General features: G+C 35.1%; 1 long non-coding RNA gene across 1 annotated transcript; it reads right to left on the reverse strand.

Moving 5' to 3' along the window:
- Nucleotides 3,071-22,694, reverse strand: LOC109361621. Its single transcript, XR_002109310.1, has 3 exons — nucleotides 22,494-22,694; nucleotides 7,662-7,669; nucleotides 3,071-3,081 (listed from the first exon to the last, which is right to left on the reverse strand). It is a non-coding gene; the product is annotated as an uncharacterized LOC109361621 (long non-coding RNA).

Here is a 24,306-nt window from a genome sequence, read left to right on the forward strand (position 1 = left end):
GGTGGTTGACACGCGGAGGCCAGAGCCACCATTTGTATGAGGAATCCGAACGTCAAAGGTCATGAGTCATGATGACTTGTTTCTCCTTTGCCACCTATCTGAGTTTTATGATTCCTAGGGTTGGGCCTTACAAGGGTCCCCAGTCCCACTCCCCTTATAAATATGGGGTTCCTCCTTCATTTTCGCTTCACTTTGTTTTCTCGGAATTTTTGAAGTTCCTTGCAATTTGCTGCTACCAGGCTACCTTCTTTGTTGAATCCTAATCTTGGATCCTTTCAGTCTTACTTACTCGGTAATTCTCTCTTTCTCCCCTTTTTCCTACTACTTTTAATATTATACTTGTATGGATCCTCGTTCCGAGCATGACTCATTTCTCTTTTGTCGTTACTAGGTAACTTGAGGAGGGGAAGGGTCGAATGAATTCACACACTTTGGACTAAGCAACTTTTCTCGAGAAGTGGTGGTCGATCCTAGATGGGATATTCAGATCAAATTCTGACAATTTCTCTCGTGATAGGTTGACAATGGTGAGAAATTTCACCGACCGAGCCGATCTGTTTACAATCCCGGAGGCATTGATCTGTCCGGATTCAGAATATTGGTGGGTGGACCGTGTGGTGTTGGAATCCTCGGTTCCTACACGGGCACGACCAAGACAAACGTGGATGTCTTAGTCAAACCGGCCAACGACATTTGTTGGTATGCCCTAGGAGCTTATGATAGAGTATGCCAAGACCTCTTGGCTGAGACGGGGAATAGATGGAGCTTCTACATGTATGAGTACATTACTCGTAGGATCGGGGTGAAGATACCCCTTGACGAATAGTATGTTGTCGTCCTGATGCATCTCCACATAGCGCCATCTCAACTACATCTGAATGCTTAGGAGTATATCCAAGCTTTCAAGATCTTCTACGACGTGATGAAGTTGCCTTGCACCATCAGTCTATTCTTTTGGATGGTCCGGGTAGCGCACAACACTAACAAGGACGAGAACCAGTATAGTCGTCGGGAGTGGACGTAACTCCAATCAGGGAACAAAAACACCCTCTTTCATCCATTTTAGGGATCGGTAAAAAAAATTGGAAGGTCGGTTTTTACCAAGTAGAGGCCCGAGGGAGCTGTCACACATGGGCCTATGGGCCAGATGGGAAAATCTCATTTCCTTTCTCTAGGACGGTGGGATCCATCATAAGCTAGCTCCCAAGTTTAGTTATGCTATTGAAGACTTGGATGTCTAGGAGGCATCTGCTGCCAAGGAGATGTTGGACTAGGTGGAGACCAATAGGACCTTAGAATGTTATGCCATGGAAAAGGGGATTTTGTTTTTGAGGGGTTGGTCGGTAAGTTTCTTGTCCAGGATACCGAGTTTAACTTAGTTTTGTATTTTTATAATGTGTGCTTGACCTGCTTTTGTCGATTTCTACAGCAGCTAAGATGGGTGAAGGATTTGACTGGAGCAAGTTGTTGAAGTGTTTGGTGCTTCCAAGCGGGCACGGACAAGCTCGTCGACTCTTTCCACTGGACACCATGGGGAAGGAACCGCCTCCCGTCGAGAACTAGAGATCGTTCTTCATTCCGAGCTTTGTTCGGGGTAGAGAGTTCAAATTGACAAACTAAGTCGTCGACCTGACGTGGCGGTCAACCCCGTCGATGCTTATTTAGTTGGGTTCTTAGTTGTGTCCATGGATGAGGAGGAAGCTACCTCAGCTCGCTCTGGAGGAATCGGATGCCAACCTGATGAATCCAGACATGAGGGTGATGATGGACAACGTGCATTTGCCCAAGTTGCTGAAGCGATTAAGGTTGACCAGGATTATGGTTGCCTCGGTTTCCAGGTACTTTGAGACCGAGGGCGTGATGGATGCCCAGATGGGGGATGAGACCCTCTCCAATATTTAGGAGCAGCATTCAGCGGAGCTCCAAGAGTTGAAAGAGCAATATGTGGAAGCCATGAAGTCCCTGGAATGTTAGACTTTGACTGCTGGGGACGAGCTTTCGAAGATGAATTCTCAATTGAAAGATGTCCGGGAGGCTGCCCATGTTGCCCTTGAAAACATGAGCATGGTTGAGCAAGAATTGACCGTCTAGACTGAGTGGCTTAAGTGGTCTAAGACCGAGAAGCTACAACTTGCTGAGTTGGTGAAATTATCGATGGTGCGGGAGGAGTCTCCTTAGGCAGAGATTGACTGTGTGGGTTGAGAGGTTACTCGCCTTCTAGAGGAGCGGAAGTAGTTGGAGGTTGGAGCTAACGATGTTGCTCATGCTGGGTGGGACAATACTTGGGCTCAGGTCGGCTATTGTATCCAGACTAGGATTAGTCTTGGACACCCTTGAATGCTCGAGTGACCAGTGATGGGGAGCTGGTTGTTGAGGAGGATGAGATCCTAGTAAATCTATTGGTGTCGGGCAAAGATGGGGAGGGGGCTTGAAGGGCCTTTTGCTTGTTATTTTTTTTTATCTTGTTGTAATTACATTTCAATGTAATAGAAGTAGGAACTGTATTTGCCATATTGGCTTTTTGAATTAATGAAAATGTCCATACTTCCTTATATCTTTGTTTGTATCGAATAGACATTTTTTTCTCTTTTAATATTTGCAAGTGATTGATAATCAGGTCATACTTCGGAAGTGTTTTGATAAGGTAAATAAGGACTCTCAAGCTAACCCAGATTTGGCGATTAACGTTAATTGGGTGCCTATCACTTGTTTGACCTAAGGCGCTTGTTGTCTCATATTGCGAAATAATTGAATCCTTATTTAAGAAACCAAGTAAAATTTGTCTAGATTTAGGTGTAGAAAGCGAATATAGTAGCTAAATGCACAATCGTGAGATGAAGTAACTAAAGACCGCCATCTAGAGTAAGCCAAGGCTTGTGGGGGTCGTTGGTTGGGCATGCCTAGGGGGAGTGGTCCACTCCTGGATGTTTATGTAATAGGCCATCGTCAAAGTAGGATGAGGTTTATGCCTTTGAGGGGCTTTTATGGATACCGCCAGGGGGAACTAGGTCCTCGTCCTGGGGTGTTTTATATGTTAGGCTGCTGTCAAAGTAGAACGAGGTCCACGCCTTTGAGGGGCTTCTATGGATATCAGCCAAGGGGAACTAGGTCTTTGCCGTGGGGTGTTTATGTGTTAGGCTGCCGTCAAAGTAGGATGAGGTCCACACCTTTGAGGGGCTTTTCTAGACACCAACCAGGGTGAACTAGGTCCTTGTCCTGGGGTGTTTATGTGTTAGGTTGCCGTCAAAATAGCACGAGGTCTATGCCTTTGAGGGGCTTTTATAGATAAAAGCTATGGGGAATTGGGTCCTCATCTTGGAGTTTTTATGTGTTAAGTTGTCGTTAGAGTAGGATGACATCCACGCCTTTAGGGGCTTTCTAGATATCGGCCAGGGGGAACAAGGTCCATGCCCTAGGGTGTTTATGTGTTAGGTCATCATCAAAGTAGGATGAGGTCCACACCTTTCTAGGGCTTTTCTGGATACCGGCCAAGGGGAACTACGTCCTCGTCCTAGAGTGTTTATGTGTTAGGCTTCCGTCAAAGTAAGACGAAGTCCACGCCTTTGAGGGACTTTTCTGGATATTGGCCAAGGGGAATTGGTCCTCATCCTAGGGTGTTTATGTGGTAGGCCGAAAGTGGTGAATTCTTTTGTTATTCAAAAAGGAGATTATGAATAATATATCATCAATATATATGAGTTTGTGTTTACATAGGATTCCCTGGCCGATTTTAGGGTCGACATTACATTTCATTGTGCTATGAATAAAAAACTCGAAAATGTGCATAATTCCATGATCGGGGTATTTCCTTTTCGTTCATTTCTGTCAGTTTGTATGCTCCTCTCTCAATTTTATCTAATATTTAGTATGGACCTCTCGAGTTTGGTTCTAGCTTTCCTTTGGCCTTTCCGATGTCGGCTCTCAGAAGAACCAAATTGTCAGGTGTGAACTCCCTCTAGACCATAGAGAAATTGTATTTATCAGCGGTTGGTCTTTTGACAATCGCTTCTCTTATTCAGGCATGGCCTCGTTTTTATTCAATCCAGTATAAGTTGTGTCGTAAAAGAGTGGAGTTGGCGGCTTCATCAAAGTGCAATTTCCACCAAGTGGGTTCCACGATTACTATCGGGATCATTGCCTCAACACCATATGTGAGATTGAATGGTGATTCTCCAGTAGTAGAGTGAGGGGTTGTTCTTTAGGCCCAAAGAACATGGTGTAGTTGATCGGGCCAAGCGCCCTTGGTCTCATCTAACCTTTTCTTGATCCCTTTTAGAATGACTTTGTTGACCGCCTCAACCTGCCTATTTGTCTGTGCATGCTCCACTAAGGTGAAATGTTGCTTGATATGTAACCTGAATAATAATTCTCCAGACTTTTGATCCGAGAATTGGGTACCATTATCAGTTATGATGGCAGTCGGGATCTCGAATCGAGTGATGATATTGCGCCATGTGAACTTTTGGATGTTAGTCGAGGTGATGGTTGACAATGCCTCAACTTCTATCCATTTGGCGAAATAGTCCACCGCAATGGTTAAGAACTTAAGTTGCCCGACTGTTGTCGGGAAGGGTCCCAGAATATCCATGTCTCGTCTACAGAATGGCCAAGGGGTCATGGTAGTAGTCAACTCTTTAGGCGGACCATTGTGAAAGTCAGCGAACAACTGACATGGTGAGCACCTTTTGGTTAACTAAGGCGTTCTTCTTGGTGGTAGGCTAATAATAACCTTCCCGCAATACCTTTTTTCCAGAGAGGCCACCCAAATGGTGGCGGCAACTTTCTTCATGGACCTATTAGAGCACATATTGCGCCCTATCGAGGCCGATGCATTTGAGTAATGCAACATAAAAACCCCCAACGATATAATAAGCCATGCATTAACATGTACCAGGAGCTATGTTAGAGGAATCTTTGCTTTTCTTTTTGGTCAGCTCAGAGATCACCATTTAACAAATACCAGATAATAGGGTCAGCCCAATCGTCTGGGATGGCTACTTTTTCAATGGTCATGATGATGGATTTCAAATCGGTCCATTGGATTACCGACCTGTTGCTCCTTGGGCTTTTGGTGTTGGTTAGTTTGGAGAGTATGTTTGCTCAGACATTATGTTCCCTTGGGACATGCTGGATGGAGGCTTCATCAAACTTAACCATTAGTTCTTTGACCTTAGCCAAGTATTTACACAACAATGTGTCCTTCATTTGGTAAGCACCAGTTATCTGTGAAACGACCAACTAGGAATTGCTACAAATAGCTACCTTTTCTGCGCCGGCATCTCTAGGCAATTGCAAACTAGTTATGAATGCTTCATACTCAGCTTGATTGTTTGAAGTGATGAAGGTGAATGTCAATGAGTGTTCAATAGTCATGTTGTGACCATTATCTAGCAAGATTCCAGCTCCACTACCTTTGGGATTGAATGACTCGTCCATATAGATTGTCCATGTTTGCCCTGAATTATCCGACTGGGTGGTAAGCTTGGCAAAAAAATCTGAAAGGACTTGACTTTTGATGGTTGTTCTAGGCTTGTACCAGATGTCAAATTGTGAAAGCTCAATGGACCAAGAGATCATCCGTCCAGCCAACTCTGGTTTGTGCAGGATATCTCGTATGGGGTGATTGGTTTTTACTACCATAGGGTGAGATTGAAAGTATTGTCGTGACCATCTTTTTGCCACCAAGAGGGTGTAAGCTACATTCTCTAATTATTTTATATTTGAGCTCTAGGCCTTGTAATGTTTTTCTAGTAAAATAGACTGGGTTTTGGCCTTCTTCGTGTTCTTGGATTAGAGCAGTTGTCATAGTCTAATTAGTTACGGCGAGGTAAATGTATAGTGTCTCGTCGGGCTCCGGTTTTGTTAGAACCGGGGGGTAGCTAGCTATTGCTTGAAAACTTGGAAGGCCTTTTCACAATCAGCTGACCATTCAAACTTTTTGCTTTCCTTGAGTAGCTGAAAAAGTGGCAAAGAATGCCTAGCAGTTGCAGGAAGAAATATGGATAGAGCTGGCAACCGCCTATTCAATTGTTGGACCTCCTTTATTGAGCGAGGACTCCACATATCTATGACGACCTGACATTTTTTAGGATTTGCTTGTATACATCAGCTGGTTAGCAAGAAGTCGAGTGATTTACTGGCCTCCACCCCAAAGGTGCATTTTTTTCGAGTTGAGCCATATGTTTTATTTGTGCAGTCGTTTGAATATATTATCAAGAATTGAGACATGATCCTACGCAAGAAGGCTTTTGGTGATCATGTCATCCATATATTTTTCATGTGTTGTCTGATCTGGTCTTTAAATTCTCTATTCATCATTCTTTAATATGTGGCCCTTGCATTCTTCAACCTAAACAGCATGACAGCGTAGCAGTAAGCTACCTTTGGTGTGATGAAGGCTGTTTTATCTTGATCTAGTGAGTACATGGGGATTTGATTGTAATCCGAATAAGCATCCATGAACGATAGATACTTGTAACATGAGGAGTTTTCTACCATATGATCAATGTTTGGAAGAGGATATGGATCCTTTGGACACACCTTGTTTAAGTTTGTGTAGTAGACACACATCCTCCACTTCCCGGATGTCTTTTTCACTAGTACCATATTTTCCAACCAAGTGGTGTAAGTTATTTCTCGAATGAAGTTGGCCTCAAGGAGTTCAGAGACCTTGTGGGTAACCTCTACTATTCTCTTAGCACCCATTTTTCTTCTTTTTTGCACGACCAGCTTGGCTCTGGGTGAGTGTTTAATCAGTAGCAGATGATTGAAGGGTCAATCTCTCGCATGTCAGCAGCGGACCAAGAAAATAGGTCCTTGTTGGCAATTAAAGATTCGACAGCCTGGACCTTTGAGCTTCAAAGAGGGTATTATCGATGTAAATCAAATTTTCTTTCTTTGGGTCGAGTTGTAGGAAAGGTTTTTCTCCTTCCAGTTGTAGCCGAAATTCCCCTTCATCTGCTTAGGCGTCTAATTCAACTAAGTGAACACCCTTTTTCCATTTGGTTGGGGGCGGTCCTTTCCTTGTGGGTTGACTAGGTCGTAGACTCAGATGGTAACAACTATTAGCACTATGTTGATCCTTTTTTACTATGCACACCCAAAAATCGGAGGATAGGAATTTCATACACATGTGTGGTGTGGAGACCACTACTTCAACTCGATTCAACATTGGTCGACCAAGAATTGTATTCTAGGCAGACTTGCAATCAATGACTAAGAACTTAGCCTGAATTGTTCATGTTGAAGATTTTTTGCTAATCATCAACCAGACATCCACGTATCCACGTGGGGTAATGTCTTGACCAGTGAAGCTTACCAAGTGGCCATTATATGGTAACAGGTCTCGGTCATTCAGCTCCATTTTTTCAAACAGATCCTGAAACATGATGTCTACTGAACTTTCAGGGTCGACGAAAAGTTTTCCGACTTTCTTCTTATTCAGTTTAGTTGTAATGACTAGGCGATCTTCATGGCCTCAGACGACACCTTCATAATCATGTTCGTCAAATGATATAGGGGTGCAACCCTATTTTCGCCTTGCTGGTGGGTATTTCTGGCACTGGCTTGCATTACTTCTCTGACATATATCTTTTGGGTCGCCCTCCGGAAATATTATTAATATCAATCGGGCTCCTCTATCACCGGTTTTGGATCGATACGTGTCTACCTGATCCTTGTTTGGAGGATGTTCCTGTTGATTACGTGGAGGGGAGCGTCTTCTAGAGAGGATGGGTCGACGTGTTGATGGTGACCGTCCTTGTTGGGTTACCATGGTGATGAAATATTGCAAATGGCCAACCTGCGTCAGGTCCTCAATTGTGTCATGGAGCTCGATAAAGTCCTTTGTTGTGTGTCCAAATAGACTGTGAAAGTCACAATGCTTAGACCGATCCTAGGGCCTCGCTTTCCTACTTGGATTGGGCTTGGACAGTTGGACGAGATGAATGGCCATGACTTCTTGCAAGATTCTGGAACGGCTGACATTAAGGGGAGTGGACGAGATGGGTGCCACTAGATTGATCAATGTTGTTTGGGTGGGTCAAGTGTTTAGGTAAGGGTGAGGACATAATTGTCTCAGTGAAGAGATGCTTGGCCAGCGAGGAATTATAGTCGGATGGATGGTTTGTTCATGTAGTTTTTGAATGTATGGGGGCTGTGAGTATAGATCGAGATTCTTCAGCAGAATCGTCATAATGCTCATCGACAACTAGCCATGAATGCCTGTTGCTGGATTCAGATTTTTGTTACGGAGTTCGACTAGTAGTTGGACTTGTTGTTGGATGATTTGGCCTTGAGTTTGGATCATTTGGAGAAGTTGTTGGGTAGTGGGTGGTTATGGGACAAGGTTGCGAGGGTGGCTTTGGGTAGCTTGTTGGGATGGTTGTATTTGTGCTAGAGGATCGATGGATGGAGTGTGGTGATTGGAAGGCATGTTTATGGTAACTGGTTCTACTTGACTGAGGGGTTGTGCTTGATTTCAGGTGGTCACCATGGTGTAGGTAAGCCACAGATGGTGCCAATGTTCTTTAGTGTTGGTCGGATATGGCCGGAATGGGGGATCCGGTTGAGTAGCTTGCTTCTAGAGACTGGCTGGGATGAGGCTTGGACCCGTTGGTGGAGGTACCTAAAAGGGTTCTCTGATGCTCAAGTTAGTATGGGTTTAAGGAAGATTGGTGGAGAATGAATGAGAGTAAATGTTAGCAATGAATGAGAGAGTTAATATGTTTATAAGTGTGAGTGAAGTATTTATGATGTAGGAGAATATGAGAATATGAATACTTCCTATTAGGGGACACCCCTTATTTATAGTAAATGCTATAGCGACGTGACATCTATCTAGTGGCTAATGGCGACTTGGCAATATGCATTGTAAAGGCTTAGCATGTCTCTCTCTGTCGCGTAGTAGGTTTGTCTCTGATTGCGTTTGTCAGAGGGGACAGGTTGGAGTTGCAAGCGGCGTGATAGAGCTCAATTTGGAAGACATTGAATGAGGTGTCAAGAGCTATGATATTTGACGTGAGGTGATGCAAGCCTCCAATTTGGACTTTTCTGGCTTAGGGAAATAGACTGACTTTTTCAGGGGGCGTGACAGAACTCAATTGTGGGATGCATTTAATGAAGTGTCAGCAGCATTTATGAAGCTTATACTAGGATGACGTAAGAATCTGGTCTATATCTACTTGTGCTTTGTTTGGTCAAGTGGGTCCCATCCTAGTCAGACGAGATGTCCCATTTGATCGGGATGAAAGAGTACATAAACTATTTTTATAATTAAAACAGAAAGTACGAGAAATGGGAATAAAATTATTTATTAGAATAAAGGTTGTAAATCTTAAGAATCCAATTTTTTGGGATTAAGATTAGGGGTGTAAAAATTTGGTTCGGTTCGGTTTTTGGTACATTTTAGTGACCGAACCGATCAAAAACATATGGTTCGGTTCCGCTCAATTAACCTCAACTTTAACTATAAGAACCGAACCGAACCGCTCTTGAATGGTTCGGTTCGGTTCGGTTCCATGGTTTTTACATTTAATTTTTATAAAAAAAATATTTCATCAATTGAAAAATCAAAATGTATTACAAGAGATATTGTTTATCATAAAAGGATAAACATTACTACTATTATTATAAAAAATTATGAATCATATATAACAATACACTTCATGATTAGTAACATATATATCAATTAGTAAAATATATAATAGTTACATTTATAACCTTACATTTCATAATTAGTAACACATGTAACAATACATGTATAACAATATATGATATATGTTGGTTTCAAACTCAATATCACAAAAGATGGAAAATATGTTCCAAATGATAAGACATTATGAAACAATTTAGTAACTAATAACATATATAATACTAACTTAATAACAATTTAGTAACATATGTAACACTACAATTCACACAAAAATTGATAATTTAAGCTAGAAAATTGGTTGAAGAATTTGAACAATAATAAAATATTATTTTTTGATCCCTAGTATATATTTCTTTAATACGCGGTTCGGTTCGGTTCTAACGGTTCCTAAATTTCTAAAACCATAAACCGAACCGAACATAAACGGTTCCTTAAAAAAATAACCGAACCGAACTGCGAAACCGAACCGAACCACATTTTGCGGTTTGGTTTGGTTCGGTTACATCGGTTTCGCGGTTTAAACCGGAACCGCTCACACTCCTAATTAAGATTATATAAAAGATAAGTATAACAAGAACCTTTTATTTATATATATATAATTCACCGGATATAAAATTGTTACATCATCCCCATTACATATTAAACTCCTTTTTAAGCATTTCGGTGTTTTAAAACACGGATTGGACCAAGTGGAACGAACTTTAAGATAGGGGACAGAAAGACATGGGAGCATGGTCTCACCGTTCCTCTATCAAGGGCACAAATGAATGTCCCAACCGTCAATACCGGCCAAAAAGGACAGGTGGCACTTTTCAATCAAAAATAGGGAAACTTTGCAGCCGCCAAATATCCAGTATTGAAGGTTGGCGGTGCATCCATCTTCTCTTCTTGCTCATTCCCCACTTTTGTTAGTCAAAATTTGGACATTTTTGTTTAAAACATTTCTAACAGATATTGGCTAACTAAGAAATTTGTATTGGAAAATAATGTCTAACTAGCATATCAAATAAGAATAGATATTCACATTCTTTTATGTTAATCAGATATACTCGAAATCAATTGTTCGGTTGAGTAATAGAAGTTAATAGTCTTGGTCGGAATGCAGTTTGGACCTGCCGGAAGAGATACCTGAAAAGGTTCTCCAACGATCAAGTTAGTATGTGACTTTAGAGAGAGTGAAAGTAAATAAGAGAGACGTGAAAGCATGGAGTAATAAACACAAGTAGTAAATTAGGTAATGGGATAGTAATTATATTTCATGTGTGAGAACCTCCTAGCTATTTATAGAGTTTAGAATGGTTGACGTGACATCTAACCATTGGTTGTTTATAATTCAACACGTATGGTAGGAGTATGGTAAGCGTATATTAGGCGTATGCTTGGCATACATCAAGATGTCTTTAACCACCATGCAGGCTTGTTACTGTCGATCTGTTGGGGTCAGGTAGAACTTGCAGATGGTATGGCAAGTGGAATGTTGACGACGCATTAATGACGAGTCAGATGCGCATTAATGATAAGTCAGTGTCATTAATGACACATATAGTAAGCTCAGCTTAGACTTAATCAATAAATGGGGAATGCTTAGTATAGTTATGTTCCGGTATGAGCATGGAATAACTCGGATTTAACCGGGGTGGAACAAGAATAAATATTCATTTTTTTATCTCTCCCAATTTTTTATTTATTAATTTGATAGATGTAAAATTAAAAAACTTAAAATGATTCTCATAAATATTGGTCAAATAATTATTTTAAATATTTTTATTGCTAATTCTTGTGACAATTTAGTCCTTGTTATAGACTATTTTGTCCAATATATTCCTGATCTTTGAGTTTTTTTATTTATTTTTTATTAATCAAATTGATGCATGTAAAAGTTTTTAAGAATCAAGACCTGTATTCACTCATGTAAAGATTAAATTTGGTTTTCTATTATTAACTTAATTTTTTAAAGTCATTTAGTTAACAAAAACTAAATGCAACTTATAGCTTTTGAGAACTGAGTATAAAATGTTATTATAAGTAGCTTTTAAGAAGAAGTTATCAATAACTTATCTAAATTTTACCTTTTAAATTTGTAGCAAACAATCTTATATACCATTAAATACTTAATTAAATATTTAAATAAAAAATAAATGAATAAAAATATATATTAATAAATATAAGATTACATGTCCATATTTAACTACATTTAGTTAGATCTCCATTTAATTTTTTCGAACAATTCTAATTAAATCACCTAGTCAATGGTAAGCTTTTAAGTACCATCTCAATTCTCAAAGATTTTAGCTACCTTCATATTTATAACCTACAAGCTAGCTAAGTATATGTTACAAGTTAGTTTTTTTTTTAACAAACCCAAATCTATATATAAAATCAGCATTAGAAATTTAGAGGATTTTGTTATCCTTAATAGATAATTAAGTTCCATAAAAAGAAACTGATACTTAATTGTTAATTGTTAACAAATATTTATTTTAATAAAAAAGTATTAAATTTATTTTTTTATTTATAATCTTACCACTTTGACTTATTATCTTGGCCAAGGTTGAGAAATAATCTTATTTATCGCTTCAACAATGGTTTTGTATACGAGGGATCTAAATTTAATGGTCAATTCTTACCATTTCCAAGGTTCAACAGTGCTGCATGTGAGGGATCTAACAAGTTCCATTTGATGTTGAAGATGAAGATGAGAGGAGGAAAAGCTAGAGAATTGTTGGAAAGGAGGAATACATTATTGGAAGTATTTTAGGACAACGGTCGTATTTATCAGGTTTGTTACCCACGATTTAGTCGTGCCTCCTAACATGGGTCATGGATCGTCGGTTATGTTGTCCTAAAATACTTTTAATATAAATATTTATGTGGAAAATATAGAGGTTGATGGAAAAGGAACATGCAACAAGATCACAATATGTGGATGAAAATTAACAAAAATTATGGTGGAAGAACTAAATTAACAAATAGTGGAAACATAGAGGATTAAATTGACTATTATGGTCGAGGATTAAATTGAGGCCTGAAAAAATAAAGAGGAATATAATGAGCCTATGCAAGAGTGTTCCTCAACCGACATTTTAATTCCTTACTAGCATCGAGAGTATCACTATGAATGTGCCTTTAACAATATGGATTTGTTTCACAAAATATGTTATTTTATGTATCACTTCATTTGATTGTTAAAAAATTATATTTAATTTAAGTATTTAATAATTAAGTGTTTTTTACCCATCACATCAAATGACACTATAATAATACACTTTATAAAATAGAAAATGCATTCTCACCTTGTTGATATCAAAAGAATATTTTAGTTGTTAAAGTAAATTGGTATGCATATTATAAATCACAATGACCCTCCAGTTATAAATATTTACTTTATCCTCCAACACATTTATGCTGTGTTTGGTTGAGGAAAGAAAATAAGAAGAGAAACATATGAGAGAGATTTTAAAGAGAAAAATGTAAGAAGATAAGTATATTTTTATATTGTTTGGTATGAGATAAATGAAGAACAAAGAGAAGATAATAGATAATGATATTATATTTTAAAAGACAAAACTATCATTAAATAATAAAGAATAAATAAGTGTTATATCTAACATTATTATATTAATAATGGTTAAAATTGTTATTTTCCACAAATTTTACTCTATTCCTTCACTTTCTTCTTATCTTTAGGGAAAATTATTTTGACATGTCCCACATCTTTTTTATCTAATCCACCTCTTCTTTCTCCTCATCCAAACGGGGAAAACCCATTTTCTCTCCTACTTCTCTCCCTCCATCTTCTTTCCTCTCTTTCTCACTCAAACCAAAGGAAGACTTAGCAGGATTTTTGAAGACCCATATCGATATTTAAACTAATATATCATAAATTTGTAATTCAATTAAACAAATCATTATCAACATGATCTAACATAATATATAGTTGAATCTCTTTAGCATGACGTCACATGTTACATTCTTAGCATGTGTATACAAAAGATTTTGTTTAGGGTAGGAATGGCAAGGAAACATGATAGACACGAGTAATGCATACTTGATTACCTATACTTATATATGTACTATTCATGAGTAGCAAGCATTTGCGGATATCCAATGGATTTTTATTTTTAATTACATCTTTATATATTTTGTGATAATTAATATATAAAAATAATTATTACTTCAATAATATAATAGGTAAATGATAATTTTATATTTATAGTTTAATCAATAAAGTTTATTATAAAATTATCTTAAAGTAGAAAAATATAATTTTAAAATAATAATAATAATAAATATATATACATATAATATTTAATTAAAATATATGTTTTTAAATATATAAGTACTCATATACCGGATATCATGATATGTATTCTCACTTTCATAATTGAAAGATTATATATTCACTTCCATAATCTCTATTGGTGACGAAAAGGTGAGGGAAAACTAAACAAGTTATATATATATATATATATATAAAAGATCCAAATCAACTCACACATTTAATTTAATCAAATAGTCTTTATGATCTTTAGAAAAAATTGAGAGAATGTACGAATAACCGCTATAACCATCTCAGCAAGAATTTATCCATTTTGGAATTATTATAGACAAATAAGATTTTATTATATATTCACGTTGAAGAAAGTAAGATAAAGGAACAAAACCGACATCATACATTAATTGTGAATCAACCACATACTTTATCTACATGGATGCATGTTTAATGGGCTCAACCCAACATATGAGGCCCAGAGTTAGAAGTCATGACCTTCCTCCTGAAAAGAAAAATTGTAGATAAAATTAATCTATTTTTCCCCTTATTTTAAGGATATCTATCCTATTTCTGATTCTCCTCCACGAAACTTTTTCCTAGATTGATGAAAATCATATATCCTTCATAATACAATGGAAAGTCTTGGTTTGATTTGCATACCTTAAACCAAACATATTGATAATAACATTTTCAAATTAATAGTTTCCTTAACTCTCTAGGCACAAATAAGAAATAAGATGATTTGAAATGAATATGGCTTGATAAAAAAAGCTGAGATTTTTGTGTTATTCACTACTAGTATTGGCAATTAGGGTTGCTCTACTCCCCATGCTTATATCCACACAACAACCGTCTAAATTATGGTGGGCATAGTCATGCCTATTTTTAAATAGGATATGAAATATCATGTTATGTCCGCACTAAACATGAGCGTGGTAGACTTACGTGTCGCCCTAAACAAAACAAAAAATATATATACAAATTTATATACACTTCATACAAAATAAATAATATATATTTTACATAAAATATACAAATATATTTATCATAATAAGTAATCATACAAATGAAACAATACATACAAAATATAAATGTAATATATAATACAAAATATGCATAGTACATAATTTACATACAAAATACAAAAAGAATAGTACATATGCATATATATAATATACAAAATACAAATGCATATACATAATAAGAAATTGATAGTATTTTCTCACATTTGAACAAATGCATATATAACAAATGCAACAAATTTTCCCACATTTAACAAAATACAGATACTTTTACATATTTGATGTTCAACACATTATCTAATAATGTCCACGGGCTACCCGTTTTTCCCGTAAAAAATGTTTGGGGGCGAATGAGGCATGTTGGACGGACATTTTAGAGCGAATGGACACATTTTTCATGCCCTATCCGCCTAATAAGTGAGGGTTGGCCCAACGCGCTTTGCCCAAATTGCCAATGAAGTTCACTACATTTAAATGATTCTAATTATAAAAAAAACTCACCTCTCTTTGTTAAGAATCAAGAGCAGAAAGAGAATATGAATTTTATTCATTGAAAGAATTGAATTAATTACATGATATTGAATTGAGTTGAGTTGATTAGAAAAGCTACAATGAAGAGCTTATATAGAAGGAATAAAATTAATCATCCTAAAATCTAAAAACTAACAAAAGTTCAATACAAAACTAATCTAAATCAAAAATTATATTTCAACACTGATAATCAATTAATCATTTTGTTAATCGACTATCCATTATAGAATTACAATTATTTTAACATTCTCGCATAAACTGGAATATATCATACATTTTAAACTTGAAATGATTGTATTGAACACGATATATACTTTGATACCTCATCTTGCTGGTGAGCGAATCTTCATCTCTTTGTCTTGAAATCATAATGTGAAGCAGCTCTCACGCTTAATGACCATAGGCAGAAACAACTTCATACAAAGCTTAACTATTTATTTTGATAGAAGCTTAACCAATCAAACCAACCATAATGGATGAAAGAGAGAAAATAAATGAATCTTAATCTTGATCCTAAAATGTTGTTTTAATGAGGAAAAATTACACACTATAGAAAATTGTTGTATGTTTAATGAGAGGGGTAAAGTGTTAGATATTTTGTGATGATTGGTGAAATATCAATCCTAGGATCTTGAATCTCAAGATTCTCACACATAATATAAAACAAGGATACAAAGTCATACATGAATTCATGTTCTCATATATACTCCTTTGATATACCTTTTGAGAGAGAATTTTGGTATGATAGTCTTTCTCAACCAAATCTTGAATTCTTTTTTGGACCTTCGTTTTCTCTCTAACGGGGAGAGGTGCAAACTATTTGTGATTTGGTGTCTTGGGGACCATAATCGTTCCTTATGCATTAACTTATAAAGTTCTCATTATCCACTATAGGCCAACTGTTTGGGTATCCACTCATTAGGCTCATATCCGTTATCTGTTTTAGAAATATACATTAGACTTCCTACTGCAGATGCATAAGGAATCTTTTGCATCTTGTATTTTTTAAGGTCATTTTTTGGCACTGTTCGAGACAAAACCTGTCTCCCTTAGCTATAGGGGTATCCATTGGTTTACTTTCTTTCATGCATAATCTATTAGGACTTTATCTATATAGATTTCTTGTGACAACCTTAGGATATCTTGAGAGTGATCTCTTAGTATATGAAAAACTAATACTTGAGGGAGAACCTCATTGTTGTCTTGTTCAAGAATTTTGTTAGGAACAATATTCTAAACATTATCTTCTATTACCGAAGTTCTTCCTTGAATGGTAATATGCACAAAAACTTGTTCACCAATAATGACAGGTTTTTCCTCAAAGACAACATTATTTATGTTCTTTTCCTCCCAAAAGAAGTTTCTCCAAGATCTTTCATTTCGAAATACTTCATTAGAAATCTCTTGGTCTCATGCAATAGTCTTATATCACTGCTCACAAGCAATATATCATCGACATATAATACCAGAAATAGGAATTTACTCTCACTGAACCTGTGGTACACGCAATCGTCAACTTTATACGCCTCAGAACCATAAGAGATAATAACTTGATGGAACTTGTGATTCCATTGACAAGAAGCTTGTTTAAGACGATAGATGGATTTCTTTATTTTGCACACCATATACTTTGAGTCAATTGATACAAAGTTTTCTGGTTGCACCATATAGATTGTTTCTTTAATGTCACCATTTAGAAGCGCGGTCTTAACATCCATTTGATATATCTCTTAATCAAAATAAGCTACTAGTACCAATATTATTCAAAACGAATACTTCGAAGATAATGAAGAGAATGTTTCTTTATAATCAATGCATTTTTTCTGAGTGTAACCTTTAGCAACTAGACGAGTTTTATATCTGTCAATATTACTCTTTGAAACCCTCTTGGTTTTATATTTCCATTTGCAACAAATAGGTTTCGCACCTTTAGATAATTCGATTAGATCTCAAATGTCATTATCATGCATAGACTTCATCTCGTCCTTCATGGCATCTATCCACTTTTGAGAGTTAGAACTTTTCATGACTTGACAAAAGTTTAATGGATCATCTTCTATTAACCCGACGTCATCCTCATATTCTTGAAAAAATACAATATAATCCTAATGAATTATATTTCTCCGCTCTCTAGTGGATCTCCTTAATGACACTTCTACTTCTTGAGATTGTTGAATTTCGTCTATAGGTACCCGAGGGAGAACCTCATTGTTGTCTTGTTCTAGAATATTGTCAGGAACAATATTCTGAACATTATCTTCTATTACCAAAGTTATTCCTTGAATGGTAATAGGTACAAGAACTTGTTCACCATTAGTGACAGATTCTTCCTCAAAAGCTACATTCCTTATGTTCTCTATCTTCCCAAAATCAACTTCCTCAAGAAATCTTGCATTTCCCGTCTTGAAATGGTTGGTATCTAAGCTAAGTCAATTTAGGATATCGGTGTGAATTCCGTTCTTCCCGGTTCAACTATATGATCCTAACTTATAAATAAAATAATAAAAAGAAAGAAATTAATTTTTATAAAAGATACAAAATAAAAATACTTCGGAATTGATCTCATCCCTTAAAAATTTTAATTTTTAATTGTTGAGTAATAACTTAATTATTCAATAGAATACTCTCTTTTATAATTATGAATACCCTCCCCCTTTTTTTCTTTCTTATATCCCTATTCATCGAGATTTAATTCATGCCATAATTCAGAAACTAATGTTTAATTATTTTTCGTAATCGAAGAAGCTGGGGGGTCACTTTTTCCTTTTTTCCTATTGTTCTTTTTTTGCAAGTAAAATAAAGGGGACTTCAAAAAATTAAAGGATTATTTCGTTCCTGATAGTCATTTATTTAATCAGTGGATAGGAGGATACTCTGGATCGGAATTGTAGGGCGTACTGTCTGATTTTTTCTACCAACTTAAAGCCCAAATTAATATTCTTTTTCGATTATGCGTAAAAGTTCTTTTTGATAATTTACGTAATCTGCGTTACAAATCATTTGTGTATCTTGGTGTTTCTAACCATCCACTCATTTTTTTTATTAACCAACCCCCTTTTTTTATCTTAATACATGTTTATCATAAAATTTATAGCCCCGAGAACGTCTTGAGTTCAGTTTTCTTTCATGCAGCCTATAAGATCGCACCTCAGTTGGACGACCCCAAATGTATATGTGTTTTAAGCTTGGTCTTTTATTAGTCCAAAGCTCATATGAGGTTTTTTAACTGTTTTACTTGGCACACTATTAAGGATGTAAATTGTGGTCTATAAAGCTTTCCCCTAAAGAGACCATGGTAAGGAAGAATGACTAATCTTTTTTCTCACCATATTCTTAAGAGTTCGGTTTCGTCGCTCAGCAACACCTTTCATGTTAAGTTTGTCTAGCATAGTGTATTGTGGAACAATTTCACATTCTCTGAGGAAAAACACAAATAGCTCTTTCACAACATCCTTATTATTCTTTCTTTTCTTATTCTGAGATGTCATAGTCAAATGAGCACTTTCAGTCTTATCTTTCTGCAGTTTCTCTTTCTCTAGCACACAATGAGATATAAACTCATTGAGAGACTATTTTTCCTTCTAAGTGTTATAGCTCACTTTGAATGATCCAAAGTATGCAGGAAGCGAGATCAAAATTAAGTGCACGAGCAAGTCATCACCAAGCTCTCACTTATGTTCCCTTTGCCTTTATACTTAATGGAGATGAATTTAGCCAAAAAGCTACTCGTCTCCTACATTTCATTTTTGGAAAAGTATGGTTCTGTTTCTTTACGGAACTTCCTTGCACTCTGACCCTCAGAAATAGAGCCTCGAAACGCTTCTAGAATAGAGTGTTTCATGATCATTATACACATTTGGTTAGAGTTTTCAAATTTCTCAATTTTAACCTCATTGAGGATTTCCATAGTAGAAATGAGTTTCTCCACCTGAAGTGTCAGATCTAAATCCACACAGCCGTGAATAATTTCTACGATTTCCTTATAGACCTTAAAGTTTGTCTCACTCAACAATAAGATGTTCTTAATATGAGAAGAAATATTTGTAGCAGTAATAAAAGAACAGAACAAATTGTAATCATTCTTGCAATTAAACTCACATTAAACTTTAATACTTAAATTCAAATAATGGTGGGGCACATCACGAGTTACCTAGCACAACATTAATATTCAGTCTTTTGACAAAAATCTTAACTTGAAAGTGGTACACTCAATATAGTAATCAAACATTGATAATGAGTCCTATCAAATAATAAGCCTTTCTTTGGAGCGACTTATTATTCACATGGAAAGCCATATGATTATCACATATTTATTGCTATAAGTATGTTTGTAATTTTAGCCAAATAGTAATATTCCTTAGGGCCGATCACTATTCGCATAAAATGTGAACATACAATTTACTTGATATTTCATATCAATCACTAATGATACTCTTATTTGTAATAGTCAAACATTGATCATAATGCATGTCAAATAATAAACTCTTCTTTGGACTGATTTATCATTCATATATGCAACTTTATAATAATCACATGTTTACCATCACATGTGTGTATAATCTGGCCAAATAATAATCTTCCTTTGAGCCAATTAATATTCACTTGGATACATATACGCACTAGCATTTGATATTTATTATGAACAATTCACAAAAAAATGTCACTTTAGTGACTTCTTGTTTAATATGTTCACTTAAAATGTGAAACAATTTTATTTTCTAAAAGAAAAACAATTTAGTTGAGTTTGATTCAAGATAACATTAATCCAAAACATATATTATTCTCATCACAAGGATTGCAGTTCGAATTCCAATGATGATTCATTTCAATTTTCCATAAAAAAAATTATTATTTTATACATGATTAAACATGGCAGGGCAAATTGTCCAAACAGAAATAATGTTTCAATAATAATAACTACTTAATAATGCAATCAGCCACCAACCAATGCAACAAGCCATAAGTGTTGCAACCATTTAAATAAACAAGTCAGATAATATATATATATAAAAAACAAGACATGTTCACATAATAAACTAATTACAAGATATCTAGCACAACATCAATTTGTAGTCTTTGGACAGAGAAATTAACTTGTAAGTGGTACTCTCAAGGTAATGATCAAATATTAACATTATTTGTGTCTAACAATAACCTTTCTTTGGACCGACTATTATTCACATGAAAAAAACTTTATAATTGTTACTTATTTATCATTACATGTATGTTATTACTTGGGCAAATTGTATCTTCCTTTGGACTGAATATAAATCGCATAAATAATCTCATACTCATGTGTGTAATCTTAATCAATTTCCACAATAGATGTTACTTTGACAACATATTATATCAATTATTTCAAAAATAATTATCAGACAAAAGGAAAATGATATAAGTCCATTATAAAAAATTATGATCATGGAATTAAAACCTTCAAATTTGATATCTTTTATGATTAACAAATCTAATCCCACAATATAATTCCAAATAGAAAAGATATATTACATATATATCAACACATATACATGGATGCAATCTTAACCAAATGCAAAGTAGATCCAAATTAAAAAAACATAAAAAATATATGCAAATCATTATCGAAATTTCAAATCGAATATGATCATATATATCTTAAAACATATATATATAACACTATATATTTACTTTAATTAGAAATTCTAGAAATCACAACAACCTCAAACTGGAAACAATTACATATGTATATATGTATATTTTAATTCACAATATATATAAGGCCATGAATTCTAGATTGTATGTGTATAAAATAAAAACACGACTTAACCCATATATACCTTATACATATACTTTAACAAATTGTAAAATTGTAACGTTACAAAAGTCAATGTCCAACGCTAAGGCATTAGTGCACATATAATATACATATTGCATAACAGAGTCATAAAAGTTAATGCAATATCCATGCATATATGTGAACATATACTTTAACAATGTTGTAAGGATTCATAATACAAATTACCTATGATTCAAATAAGCGGAAGCACATGAAAGTTGTTCGCGTTATTCATAAATACCCAATTTTCATAACCAATAGTGGAAGCATAAAAATCCTCGAATTTAAAAATTAGGATTGATAAAAAAAAATTGGGGAGAAAACAACTTTAATGGAGAATCATAAAATTCAGAACCTTAAGCTCTAATGTCACTTGTTAGATATTATTTCCTGATGATTGGTGAAATACCAATCATAGGATCTTGAATCTCATGATTCTCACACATAATATGAAACAAGGGTATAAAGTCATACACGAATTCATATTCTCAGGTCTACTCTTTTGATATACCATTTGAGAGAGTTTTGGTATGATGGTATTCCTCAACCAAATCCTGAATTTTTTTTTGGACCTTCGTTTTCTCTCTGATATGGAGAGATGAAAACTATTTGTGATTTGGTGTCTTGGAGATCATAATTGTTCCTTATGCGTTAACTTATAGAGTTCTCATTATCCCCTATAGGCTCATTGTTTGGGTATCCACTCATTAGACATATATCAGTTATCCGTTTCAGAACTCTTATAAGTTGTCAGTAATTAGATTACTTGTTTTGTAAGCCAATTGTATTAAATATATGATATCCACCTTAATTATAAATTATGAATTTCGAACATAAATAAAGTAGAGTATGACAAAATAAGGGTAATCGATAAATGATAAGAAAATAATGTGTAATTTTCGTAATAAGAAAATTCAAAGAATCTCATATGTAGTTGTGGATATCTTGGATTGTACATGAGTTTGGACTTATTTTGGTAGTTGATGAGTTTGGACTTTGGAATATGCAAATCTTATGGTCTTCACTAATTTCGTGCTCAACTTCAGTATCTGAATGAGATACCTCATAAATAAAAAGAACACCAAGTTCTTGGAAAGATGAATCTGATCGAGAAAGAAGAATAAAGGAGAGGGAGGAAACCACGTGTAATTTGTGAAATAGAAATGCTGAAGTTGCATTAATGTCTTTGGAGAAGAGCTCTACATCAATTCCTTGCTTCTTCCTTGTCTTATAGTTTGAGAGCTTTAAATTAGGCTCTGGACTAATTGGTATATGATCAATATCAACATCTTGCACTACTAAGTTGATGTTTTCTTTATTGTCCTTCATTTTGCACATTGTTGCTTTCACCATCTTCCATTGTTAAGTTATAATATTTTCAATTGGATTCTGCACTGTGGAATTATAATGATGGATCTTGTTGATTTTCTCATTCCACAGTGGCATGATAAATTCCTTTCTTGCAAGGAACTTGATTTTCTCCTCCAAACTGAGTGCAAAGAATTTTATTTGCACCATCTTCAATCCTTTCACCTTACCCAAAGCAAGAACTCAAGGATGCAAAAACTCAAGCTGTTAATTTTCTTCTCCAATACTTGAGTTCATTCATGATGATCTTGATCATGATTTAAATCCTGCAATGAGGGAGGAGCGAGGTGTGGATGGATCTTTTTAGAAAGTGCATAGAGACGGTGGAGAATGATGATTCTTTTGTTGAATCTTGGAAGAGAAGAAACATAAGCGAAAGCGATCAAGAGAAATAATTATGCTCTAATATCGTGTTACCATGTTAAGAATCAAGAGCATAAAGAGAATATGAATTTCTTTCATTGAATGAATTATATGATATTGAATTGAGTTGATTTGATTAGAAAAGCTACAATGAAGAGGTTATATAGAAGGAAGAAAACTAATCAACCTAACAACTAAAAATAAACTCATCAACTAACAAAAGTCCAATACAAAACTAACTCAAATAACAAAATATATTTCAACATTGATAATTGTTAGCTTTATAATTGGTTCTTCCATGGTTATTGATTGCCTTCTTCCCTCTTTTTGGTTTCCTGTTTATTTCTGGGTTAAGGGAAATTTAGGAATATTAGTTTCTTTTAATGGCCTTTTGGGTTTTTCCCCTTTTCAGGTTAGTTATTTCAGTTTTTCTGTTAAGTTAGTTTCCCTTGTTTTGGTTTGTATATATAGCCCTTTCTTCTCCTTCAGCAAGGCAAGAGAATAATAATAAAAGAAGTGTTACCTCTCTCCTTTTGGTTTAAGTTCTTTCTTCTTCCTCCTCTTCTTCTTCTTCATGAATTGTTGTTGCACTAAGAATAATCGATTTTGTTAATTGATTATCCATTACAAAATTACAACTATTTTAACACCCTTGTAAAAACAAAACGGATTTCATCATCAACAAATTCCTCGGTTTGTTTAATACACACATCTCTTGTACAAGTTTTTTTTAGTATAACAAAGTATTTCTCTTAAAGTTACTTGTACATGAATAATTTTTATATCAATTTAGTTACCATAAAGATAGAAAGTGTGATAAAGTATTTTTTTGACAGTTTGAAAGAGATGAATAAGATTCATGTGGTTATAAAAGCAAATAGTAAGTTGATGGTGAGATTTGCATGTCTAAACTACCGAACAAAATTTTATGATCTTGACAAAACTCCACTGCTAATTAAAAAAAATCATATAAATATTATATTTATAAAAAATAGATATATTAAATATCATTACATATATTTGATTTCTCTTTAAATATTTCATATTTCAATTTTTAATTCCAAACCTTGGTTTAGCATTAGGCCCCGTAAAGAACAGAAATCTATTGTCATAAAGTGGGACATATTTTGATTGGTAAGAAATAATAGCCTATAGTAAAGGATATGTGACAGTAGATCTCTATTGCATAAAGAGACACCATAGTTGCCACTGCACTTATTGGTTTACGTTCTTTTGACCGCAGTTAAAAACTCTATTGAAATTTTTAGGACAATTGGAGAGTGAA

This window comes from Lupinus angustifolius, chromosome LG12 (genome assembly GCF_001865875.1).
Source record: "Lupinus angustifolius cultivar Tanjil chromosome LG12, LupAngTanjil_v1.0, whole genome shotgun sequence".
Classification (NCBI taxonomy): Eukaryota; Viridiplantae; Streptophyta; class Magnoliopsida; order Fabales; family Fabaceae; genus Lupinus; species Lupinus angustifolius.